The 10,462-nt window shown below is 46.8% G+C and overlaps 1 pseudogene; it reads left to right on the top strand.

Moving 5' to 3' along the window:
• The first annotated feature begins 1,542 nt into the window (after positions 1-1,542).
• LOC148136874 (uncharacterized) lies at positions 1,543-9,593 on the top strand (annotated as a pseudogene).
• The last annotated feature ends 869 nt before the right edge of the window (positions 9,594-10,462 follow it).

Raw genomic sequence — 10,462 nt, forward strand, 5'->3', positions numbered from 1 at the left:
TTATCTCACCTCTGTGTCTTGCTCGAGTCATACTGAGTTCCTGTTAATTCCTTTATGACTGTGTGGATGAGTTCCCGATTAAATCTCTGTGTTCCACGTTTGAGGTGCTCTGTCATAATGCACATCTCATCGTTTTCATAGAGTTGCAGAGATGTACAGGACAGAAACAGTCCCTTCAGTCCAACACATCGATGCTGACCAGATATCTTAAATTAATCTAGTCCCATTTATAGAGTCAGAGAGATAGACAGCACGGAAACAGACTTTTTGATCCAATTTGTCCAAGCTGCCCAGATATCCTCACCTAATCTAGTCCCATTTACCAGCACTTGGCCCAAAACCCTTCCTATTCATATACCCAGCCAGATGCCTTTTAAATGTTGTCATTGTACCAGCCTCCACCACATCCTCTGGCAGCTCATTCCATACACGTACCACCTTCTGTGTGAAAAAGTTGCCCCTTAGGTTCCTTTTATATCTTTCCCCTCTCACACTAAACCTATGCCCTCTAGTTCTGGACTCTCCCACCCCCAGGGAAAAGTCTTTGCCTATTTACCCTATCCATGCCCCTCATGATTTTATAAATCTCTCTGAGGTCACCCCTCAGCCTCCGACGCTCCAGGGAAAACAGCCCCAGCCTGTTCAGCCTCTCCCTGTAGCTCAAACCCTCCAACCCTGGCAACATCCTTGTAAATCTTTTCTGATCCCTTTCAAGTTTCACAACATCCTTTTTGCCAGCATTTGGCCCATATCCCTCTAAACACTTTTCATTCATATACCCATCCAGATGCCTTTTAAACGCTGTAATTGTACCAGTCTCCACCACTTCCACTGGCAGCTCATTCCATACACGCACCACCTTCTATGTGAAAAAGTTACCCCTTAGATCCCTTTTACATCTTTCCCCTCTCACTTTAAACCTGTGCCCTCTAGTTCTGGACTCCCCGACCCCAGGGAAAAGGCCTTGGCTATTTACCCTATCCATGCTCCTCATGATTTTGTAAACCTCTATAAGGTCACCCCTCAGCCTCTGACACTCCAGGGGAAACAGCCCCAGCCTATTCACCCTCTCCCTATAGCTCAAACCCTCCAACCCTGTGAACATCCTCATAAAACTTTTTGCACCGTTTCAAGTTTAACCACATTTTTCCTATAGCAGGGAGACCAGAAATGAGTATTCCAAACGTGGCCTGACCAATGTCCTGTACAGCCGCAACAGGACCTCCCAACTCCTGTACTCAATGCACAGAACAATAAAAGCAAGTGAACCAAATGTCTTCTTCATTATCCTATCTGCCTGCAACTCCACCTTCAAGGAACTATGAACCTGCACTCCAAGGTCTCTTTGTTCAGCAACACTCCCCAAGATCTTACCATTAAGTGTACCATTAAGCCTATCCCAAAATGCAACCCCTCACATTTATTATTCCAAATTGGGAGGGATTTGGACAGAGTAATCAGGTAGAAACTGTCCCCATCGGTTGGATCGAGAGCTGGAAGGGGCACTGATTTCAGCTCGTTGACCAAAAAGGTAGTGGCAACATGAGGAGAAACGTTTTTGTGGAGCAAGTGGTTCGGCTCTGGTGTGTGCTGCTGGGAGTGTGGTTGGGAGGGTCAATCGAGTTCAAAACAGAATTGGATCTTTACCTGATTGGGAAGAAAAACAAAGAAAATTGCAGTGGCCAAACTCCTAGTGATGAAGAACATGGCTTTGAGGGTGCCTCGGGAGAGGTGGTGGTAAGGCGAAGGAGACTGAGGCAGCAAGACAAGGCAGGACAGGGGTCCCAGGTGACAATCGGCCATGCATTACACAGGGATGGATTCCCTGGGCACAAGCAACTTTACAAGATAGAGCTCAAATTCTGTAAATAAAATAGATTGTTGCAGAAGTAAAGAATTCCCTTAAAGGAAAGCATTGGACACAACAGTCTGAAACTACCTACACTCTTTTTCAACAATTATCGACTTACTCCCAAAGTCAGGTCATTACGGAGCCATTAGACTCCTCTTTTGATGATATGATATATCCTAAATTAGCCTATTCCCATTTGCCAGCACTTGGTCCATACCCCTCTAAACCCTTCCTATTCATATACCCATCCAGATGCCTTTTAAATGCTGTAATTGTACCAGCCTCCACCATTTCCTCTGGCAGCTCATTCCATATACGCACCACCCTCTATGTGAAAATAATTCTTCTGGCCCAAGGGAAGGTTGTTCTTCCCATCCTGCAGGTTCTGGCCTACAGCAAGAGCGACTGAGGCAGTCCCACTGCCCGTAGGTCTGCAGATCGTACTGCTTCCTCTTTCATGTTGTGGCTGTACAGGGCATTAGTCAGACCATGTTTGGAATACTGCGTTCAATTCTAGCCTCCCTGCTCTAGTAAGATGTTATGAAACTTGAAAGGGTTCAGAAATGATTTACAAGGATGTTGCCAGGGCTGGAGGGTTTGAGCTATAGGAAGAGGCTGAACGGGCTGGGGCAATTTTCTCTGAAGTGTTGGAGGCTGAGGGGTTATAGAGGTTAATGAAATCATGAGGGGAATGGACAGGGTGAATAGCCAGGGTCCTTTACCAAGGACAGGCAAGTCCAGAACACTAGGTTTAAGGTTAAAGGGGAGAAAGTGAGGTCTGCAGACGCTGGAGATCAAAGCTGAAACTTTATTGCTGGAACAGCACAGCAGGTCAGGCAGCATCTAGGGAACAGAAGATTCGACGTTTCGGGCACATGCCCTTCTTCAGGAATGCAGCAGGAGAAGACCCTCCTCCCTACCTTTTATCTTCTCCTGCTGCATTCCTGAAGAAGGGCATGTGCCCGAAACGTCGAATCTTCTGTTCCCTAGATGCTGCCTGATCTGCTGTGCTGTTCCAGCAATAAAGTTTCAGCTTTGATCTCCAGCATCTGCAGACCTCACTTTCTCCTCGAAGATTTCAACCTACTGCGAATCCTCTTACAAGGATGCCTTCCTTGAAGAAGCTCTCTGCCTCTCCGCCTCCACCCTACTCCGACCTATCACCCTCACCTTGACCTCTTTCCACCTATCACATTTCCAACGCCCCTCCTCCAAGTCCCTCCTCCCTACCTTTTATCTTCTCCTGCTGCATTCCTGAAGAAGGGCATGTGCCCGAAACGTCGAATCTTCTGTTCCCTAGATGCTGCCTGACCTGCTGTGCTGTTCCAGCAATAAAGTTTCAGCTCAGTTAAGGTTAAAGGGGAAAGATTTAAAAGGGACCTGAAGGGCAACATTTTCACACAGAGGGTGGTGCGTGTATGGAATGAGCTGCCAGAGGAAGTGGTGGAGACTGGTGCAATTACAGCATTTAAAAGGCATCTGGATGGGTATATGGATAGGAAGGGTTTAGAGGGGTATGGACCAAATGCTGGCAAATGGAACTAGATTAATTAAGGATATGTGGTTGGCACGGACGAGTTGGACCGAAGGGTGCGTTTCTGTGCTGTATATCTCTATGACTCTATATTTTCCCTCAGGGGTTTGCCTGTTTCTCTTCCAATATTTAGCTTCCTGGGTGTGGGGGGGGGGCTTTAGGGAGGGCTTTCTGGAGGTTAGGGCCCTGTCAGCTGACATCGGGAGTGTGATGGATTACTCCCAAATTGTCTGCACGGGGGCAGCTCCAAGAAGCTCGACACCATCCAAGACAAAAGCCAACCCTTTCATGACAGGCATGCCGTGGTTGTGGGGTGTGGTGTGAGATGTTTGGCGAGGGTGGAGCAGGGGGGGGGGGGTCAATGCAGTGAGGGGGAGGGTAGGTTGAGGGCAGATGTCCTCGTGCTTGAGGGAAGGAAGCTGCCATCCTTACCTGGTCTGGCCTACACGTGACTCCAGACCCACAGCAACGTGGTTGACTCTTAACTGCCCCCTCGATGGGCAATAAATGCTGGGCCTAGCCAGCGACACCCTCATCCCATGAGTGAATTAATGATAAACTAGAGGAGCACATGTCTTTGCTGTCAGAGAGGTCGGTCTCAATTGATCAGACCATCTCTCAGGATCCTCACACTGCCCATAGAACACGCTGTAAAGCCTCGACAAAAGGCCGGATGAGGGAGCTGCTGGTTGGTGATTTTGAAGTGTCAGTAAACGATGACTACAGGAGGTCAAATGTCTGGAAAGTTCTGCCTGTGTGAAGCCGTGAGAGAGACTGCCAGCTTGGCATTGAAATGTCTCTTGGCACCAGACCATTTTGCATTCAGCTCGATGCATCAATACACTGTCATCCTCTACAGCTGGGAAAGTACCCCCTGGCGTCTTACCTCACAGCACGGGTCCTTCGACTTGTTTCTCACATGTTAACCCCCTGAGTCCTGGATGAATTCACTTAGATGTCCTCAGTCTTTCTCAAGGAGCAGCGATTTGTAAAAGAATTCATTCACGGGAAGTGCCCGTCCCAAATTGCCCTCTGGAAAAGGTGGGTGAGCTGCCTTCTTGACACCCACCCAGCGCCGTTAGGGAGGTAGTTCCACGGGTTTTGATCCAGTGACAATGAAGGAATTGCCGAAGTATTTCCAAGTCAGGAGGGTGAGGGGTTCAGCAACTGGAGCAACCTTAGTCAATCAAAAAAAAGATTTAAGGAGTAGACACCACTGTAAACTTGAAAGGGACTGATGTTATGGGTCAAACGCAAGCAAATGGGATTAGCTTAGTTTGGGAAACTTGATCTGCATGGACGAGTTGGGCCGAAGGGTCTGTTTCCGTGCTGTATGACTCAATGACTCAATCCACTACCCTTATCCTTCAAGTTTGTAGAGCTCTGAGGTTTTGAGATGTGGTTAGAAGAGTCTTTGTGAGTTACTGCAGTGCATCTTGTGGGGAAAAGTCCAGTTACCAAAATGTTAATACTGGGAAATGAACATACTGGTCTTACTGGAGTTCTGTATTGAAGTAAAAGAGAAGTGTTTGACCAGTATGTTCCAGTAGCTTGCTTCATCCCTCCTCTACTGCTATTGAGCGTCGGTGGTGGAGGGAGTGGATGTCTGTGGGTGTGGTGCCAATCAAGCCGGGGGGGCTGCATGTCCCTGGATGGCGTTGAGCTTCTCGAGTGTTGTCGGAGCTGCCCCCAGGCAGGGCAAGTGGGGAGCAAGCTCTCACATTCCTCAGTTGTGCATTGTTGATGGTGGGACAGGCTTAGGGGAGTCAGGAGGGGAGTTACTCGCTGCAGGATTCCCAGCCTCTTCCCTGCTCCAGAAGCCTCATGGTTTATATTTCTGAAGAAGAGTCACACCAGACCTGAAATGTCACAGAATATTTGTGCACGTGTCCTTGCATCTGGCTACATTTCCTACAGTCACCTCTTCACAGATTTTTGCAGTCAACTGTATTTGGTCAATATACTGCACCAACTAGATTTCCCACATTTTAACAGTGTCCATACCTTAAGTGTGTTTTTAATTAGCTGAGGTTGCTCAAGGAGCTGTAATTTACCCAGAATAAAACACTTCCTTAAGGTCTATGCCGCAGAACTGTGTTTGGTGAGCGCTGAATTGGAACAATAGAATCCCTACAGTGTGGAAGCAGGCCATTCGGCCCATCGGGATGCAGTAAGGATGTGATGCTAAGCTCTTAACAGTTGGTGGATCGGGAATTCTGATCTCCTTCCTAATGGAAGGATGTTGTGAAACTTGAAAGGGTTCAGAAAAGATTTACAAGGATGTTGCCAGGGTTGGAGGGTTTGAACTACAGGGAGAGGCTGAATACGCTGGGGCTGTTTTCCCTGAAGTGTTGGAGGCTGAGGGGTGACCTTACAGAGGTTTATAAAATCATGAGGGGCATGGATAGGATAAATAGGCAAAGTCTTTTCCCTGGGGTTGGGGAGTCTAGGACTAGAGGGCGTAAGTTCAGAATGAGAGGGGAAAGATATAAAAGGGACCTAAAGGGCAACTTTTTCACACAGAAGGTGGTGTGTGTGTGGAATGAGCTGCCAGAGGAATTGGTTGGAGGCTGGTACAATGACAGCATTTAAAAGGCATCTGAATGGGTATTTGAATCGGAAGGGTTTAGAGGCATTTGGGCCGTGTGTAGGCAAATGGGACTAGATTAGGTTACGATGGCATGAACGAGTCAGACCGAAGGGTCTGCTTCTGTGCTGTACATGTCTATGACTCTATGATTTTTATTGGTCGGGTGATTGAGGTAAATGCAGTGCAGTACCTCCTCAATCTGCACAGGGGGCAGTGGACTCCTGTTCTCTGCACATTTGAACCTTCCAACTCAGAGGGATGTATGTGGCTCAATGAGCCACAGCCAAAAGAAGAAGGATTGACCAAACAGCAGAACAAGGCTACAAGAGCAGGTCAGAGGTTGGAAATCCTCTGGCAAGTAACTCCCTCCTGACTCCCCAAGGCCTGTCCTACCATCGACAAGGCACAGGTCAGGAGTGCGAGGGAATATTCCCTACTTGCCCTGGAATGGGGCAGCTCCAACAGCGCTCAAGGAGCTAGACACCATCCAGGGACAAAGCAGACCCCACTTGATTGACACCGCATCCACTCCCTCGCAGTAGCAGCAGTGTGTACTAGCTACAAATAAAAGCAAATTACTGCGGATGCTGGAATCTGAAACCAAAAGAGAAGATGCTGGAAAATCTCAGCGGGTCTGGCAGTATCTGTAAGGAGAGAAAAGAGCTGACGTTTTGAGTCTAACTGACCCTTTGTACTAGCTACAAGATGCACTGCAGAAACTCACCAAAGCTCCTTAGACAGTACTTTCCAAACGTACAAATAATACCATCTATAAGGACAAGGGGGCAACAGATACATGGTAATACCACCAATTCCTCTCTGAGTCCCCCCCATCCTGACTTGGAAATATATCGGCAGTTCCCTCAGTGTCTCTGGGTCAGAATCCTGGAACTCCCTCCCAGCCCCACCTTCTCAAGGGGGCAACTAGGGCTGAGTAATAATACTGACCCAGCCAGCAACGTCCGTAAGTGAATTAAAAATATATTCAGCATAACCTCGCAAATGTATGAATAAAGGAACCTGACTAGACCATTCAGCCCCTTGAACCTGTTCCTCCATCCAGTAAGATCACGGCTGATCTGACTGGAACCTTAAATCAGTACTGTTTTCTGTCCTGATAACCTCTCACCTCCTTGCTTAGCAAGATGCGATTTACTAGGGTCCGAAAAAATATTCAAGGTCTCTTCTTCCAGGAAAAGACTTCCAAAGATTCAACCCTCAGAAAACTGTCAGCATTGTCTCTGTTTCGAATGGGTGACCCCTGATTGTTAGACAGTGACCCCTAGTTCGAGATTCTCGCTTAGATTTATATAGAACAGAAACAAATCGTTCAGTCCAATTCATCCATGCTGACCAGATATCCAAACTTAACCTAGTCCCATTTGCCAGCATTTGGCCCATATCCCTCTAAACTTTTCTTATTCATGTACTCATCCAGATGCCTTTTAAATGTTGTCATTGTACCAGCCTCCACCACTTCCTCTGGCAGCTCATTCCATACATGTTCCACCCTCTGCATGGAAATATTGTCCCTTAGATCCCTTTTAAATCTTTCCCCTTTCACCTTAAATCTAATCCCTCTAGTTTTGGACTCCCCTATCCTGGAGAATAAGATCTTGTCTATCCACGCCCCTCATGATTTTATAAACTTCTGAAAGGTCACCCCTTAGCCTCTGACGCTCCAGGGAAAACAGCCCCAGCCTGTTCAGCCTCTCCCTGTAGCTCAAATCCTCCAACCCTGGCAACATCCTTGTAAATCTTTTCTGAACGCTTTCAAGTTTCACAACATCCTTCCTATAGTAGAGAGACCAGAACTGCATGCAATATTCCAACAGTAGCCTGACCAATGTCCTGTACAGCTGCAACATGACCTCCCAACTCTTGTATTCAGTACTCTGACCAATAAAGGAAAGCATACCAAACACCTTCTTCACTATCCTATCTACCTACTTCCAAGGAGCTATGAACCTGCACTCCAAGGTCTCTTTGTTTGTTGGAAAACCTCTTCTGGTGTGTACATCATCTGTTTGTTGCGTGCTGTGATGCTAGTCAGTTCAGTATTTCTTTGGATTCTAATACCCATCTTTCCACTCTTCCCTATCCTTGATCTGCCTCCCCCATCTCCCTGAACATTCAAAAACGTCCTCTCCCACATCATTAAAGGCGTTAGGTCAATGCAGATTGTTGTTGCTGCCTTTGTCGCTGGCAATGAACATCTGGTCAGTTCAGGGTGACTCAGTCCTCTTCCCCCCGAAATACCACTGCCAATTTCCTGGAGTTGAGTCAGTTTTCAGCTCATCACTAATTACTGTTTAGGAGGAGCTGTTTCTAAATGAAGAGATTGACTATTAGCAATCTTACAGCTCCCCTTCCCTTGTTTGCTTTCATATATCATGCATCACATCCCCTTTTCCATGCGTTGCTCCATTTTACTAAGAGCGTGCACTGATTATAAAGAACACACAGTCCCTCTCTGTGAACAGAGATAGCACAGGGTTAGATACAGAGTTAGTCTCCCTCTACTCTTTAAAACTGCAAATATAGCACCTTCTACTCTTAATCTGACAGTAAGGCTGATTCGACTTTTTTAAACTGCAAGTAAAGCTGCCTCTACACTGTCCCCTATCAAACGCTCCCAGGGCAGGGAGAGCATGGAGTTAAATACAGCGAAACACTCTCTCTACACTGTCCCCATCAAACACTCACAGGACAGAGACAGTACGGGGTTAAATACAGAGTAAAGCTCTCTCTACACTGTCCCCATCAAACATTCCCAGGACAGGGACAGTACGGGGTTAAATACAGAGTAAAGCTCTGTCTACACTGTCCCCATCAAACACTCCCAGGACAGGGACAGCATGGGGTCAAATACAGAGTAAAGCTCCCTCTACACTGTCCCCATCAAACACTCCTAGGACAGGGTTAGCATGGGGTTAGATACAGAGTAAAGCTCCCTCTACACTGTCCCCATCAAACACTCCTAGGACAGGGTTAGCATGGGGTTGGAAACAGAGTAAAGCTCTCTCTACACTGTCCCCATCAAACACTCCTAGGACAGGGTTAGCATGGGGTTAAATACAGAGTAAAGCTCTCTCTACACTGTCCACATCAAACATTCCCAGGACAGGGACAGCATGGGGTCAAATACAGAATAAAGCTCCCTCTACACTGTCCACATCAAACACTCTCAGGACAGGGTTAGCATGGGGTTAGATTCAGAGTAAAGCTCCCTCTACACTGTCCCCATCAAACACTCCCAGGACAGGGTTAGCATGGGGTTAGGTTCAGAGTAAAGCTCTCTCGACACTGTCCCCGTCAAACACTCCCAAGACAGGGACAGCATGGGGTTAAATACAGAGTAAAGCTCTCTCTACACTGTCCCCATCAAACACTCCTAAGACAGGGACAGCATGGGGTTCGATGCAGAGTAAAGCTCTCTCTACACTGTCCCCATCAAACACTCCCAGGACAGGGACAGCATGAGGTTAAAGACAGAGTAAAGCTTCCTCTACACTGTCCCCCATCAAATATTCCCAGGACAGATACAGCATGGGGTTAAATACAGCGTAATGCTCCCTCTGCTCTGTCCCCATATAACACTTCCAATGCAGGGTTAACATGGGTGCTAGATACAAAGTAAAACTCCCTCTATACTGTTCCTGTGAAACATTCCTCAAACAGGTATGCACAGAGTAAAGCCTCTTCTATATGGTTAAACTGAAAGTAAAGATCCCTCAACTCAGTATGTAGGGACTGCCGACACAGGCCAGCACATATTACATGCCCCTAATTGCCTTCTGAACGGAATGGCTTGCTCATCTATTTCAGAGGGCCACGCCATCTGGGGGCCAGACCAGGTAAGGACGGCAGATTTACTTCCCTAACTGCAGACAGGGTTCTTTTTGATAACAATGACCGACGATGCCTGTCACTGTCACCATTGCTGAGACTCAATTCCAATCCCGGATTTATTCACTGAATTCGAATTCTGTTCAAACCCACATTTCCTTGGCGACTATTCTGGGTGCCTGGAAGATTAGTTGGTGACATTGCCACCATCTCCCCCACCAGTGCCTCTCCTGAAAGCTCTATATAAATGCAGAACCTGTTATCTCTCCTGACTAATTGCTAAATGACTGAATAAAAACTCAGCTATTCTCTATGAATGGTTTCATACCCTGCTATGACACATACAGCAGGTGTGATAATTTGGTAAATGAGGCTACGTCTTTAGTTTTGTCAGATACAACCCAATGACTGGATTCATTTTTCAATGTAGGTTTGATTAACCAAGCTGATTACAACCCCCAGACATAGAAATCGCATTCCCTATTCATCTCAACTGTCACTCCTTCAGTATTTGTGGTTCAGAACTTCTTTCTTATTTTACCCCAGTGACAGCTTTTGGAAAGATGTTTCTGATTCCCATTCATTGAAAAAAAAAGCAGAGATAAACACACAGAGGGAAAGTGAAAGAGTCAGAGAG

Source organism: Chiloscyllium plagiosum, unplaced genomic scaffold (assembly GCF_037043375.1).
Source record: "Chiloscyllium plagiosum isolate Xiang-an unplaced genomic scaffold, Cpla_swu_hap1 HiC_scaffold_44, whole genome shotgun sequence".
In the NCBI taxonomy this organism is placed as follows: Eukaryota; Metazoa; Chordata; class Chondrichthyes; order Orectolobiformes; family Hemiscylliidae; genus Chiloscyllium; species Chiloscyllium plagiosum.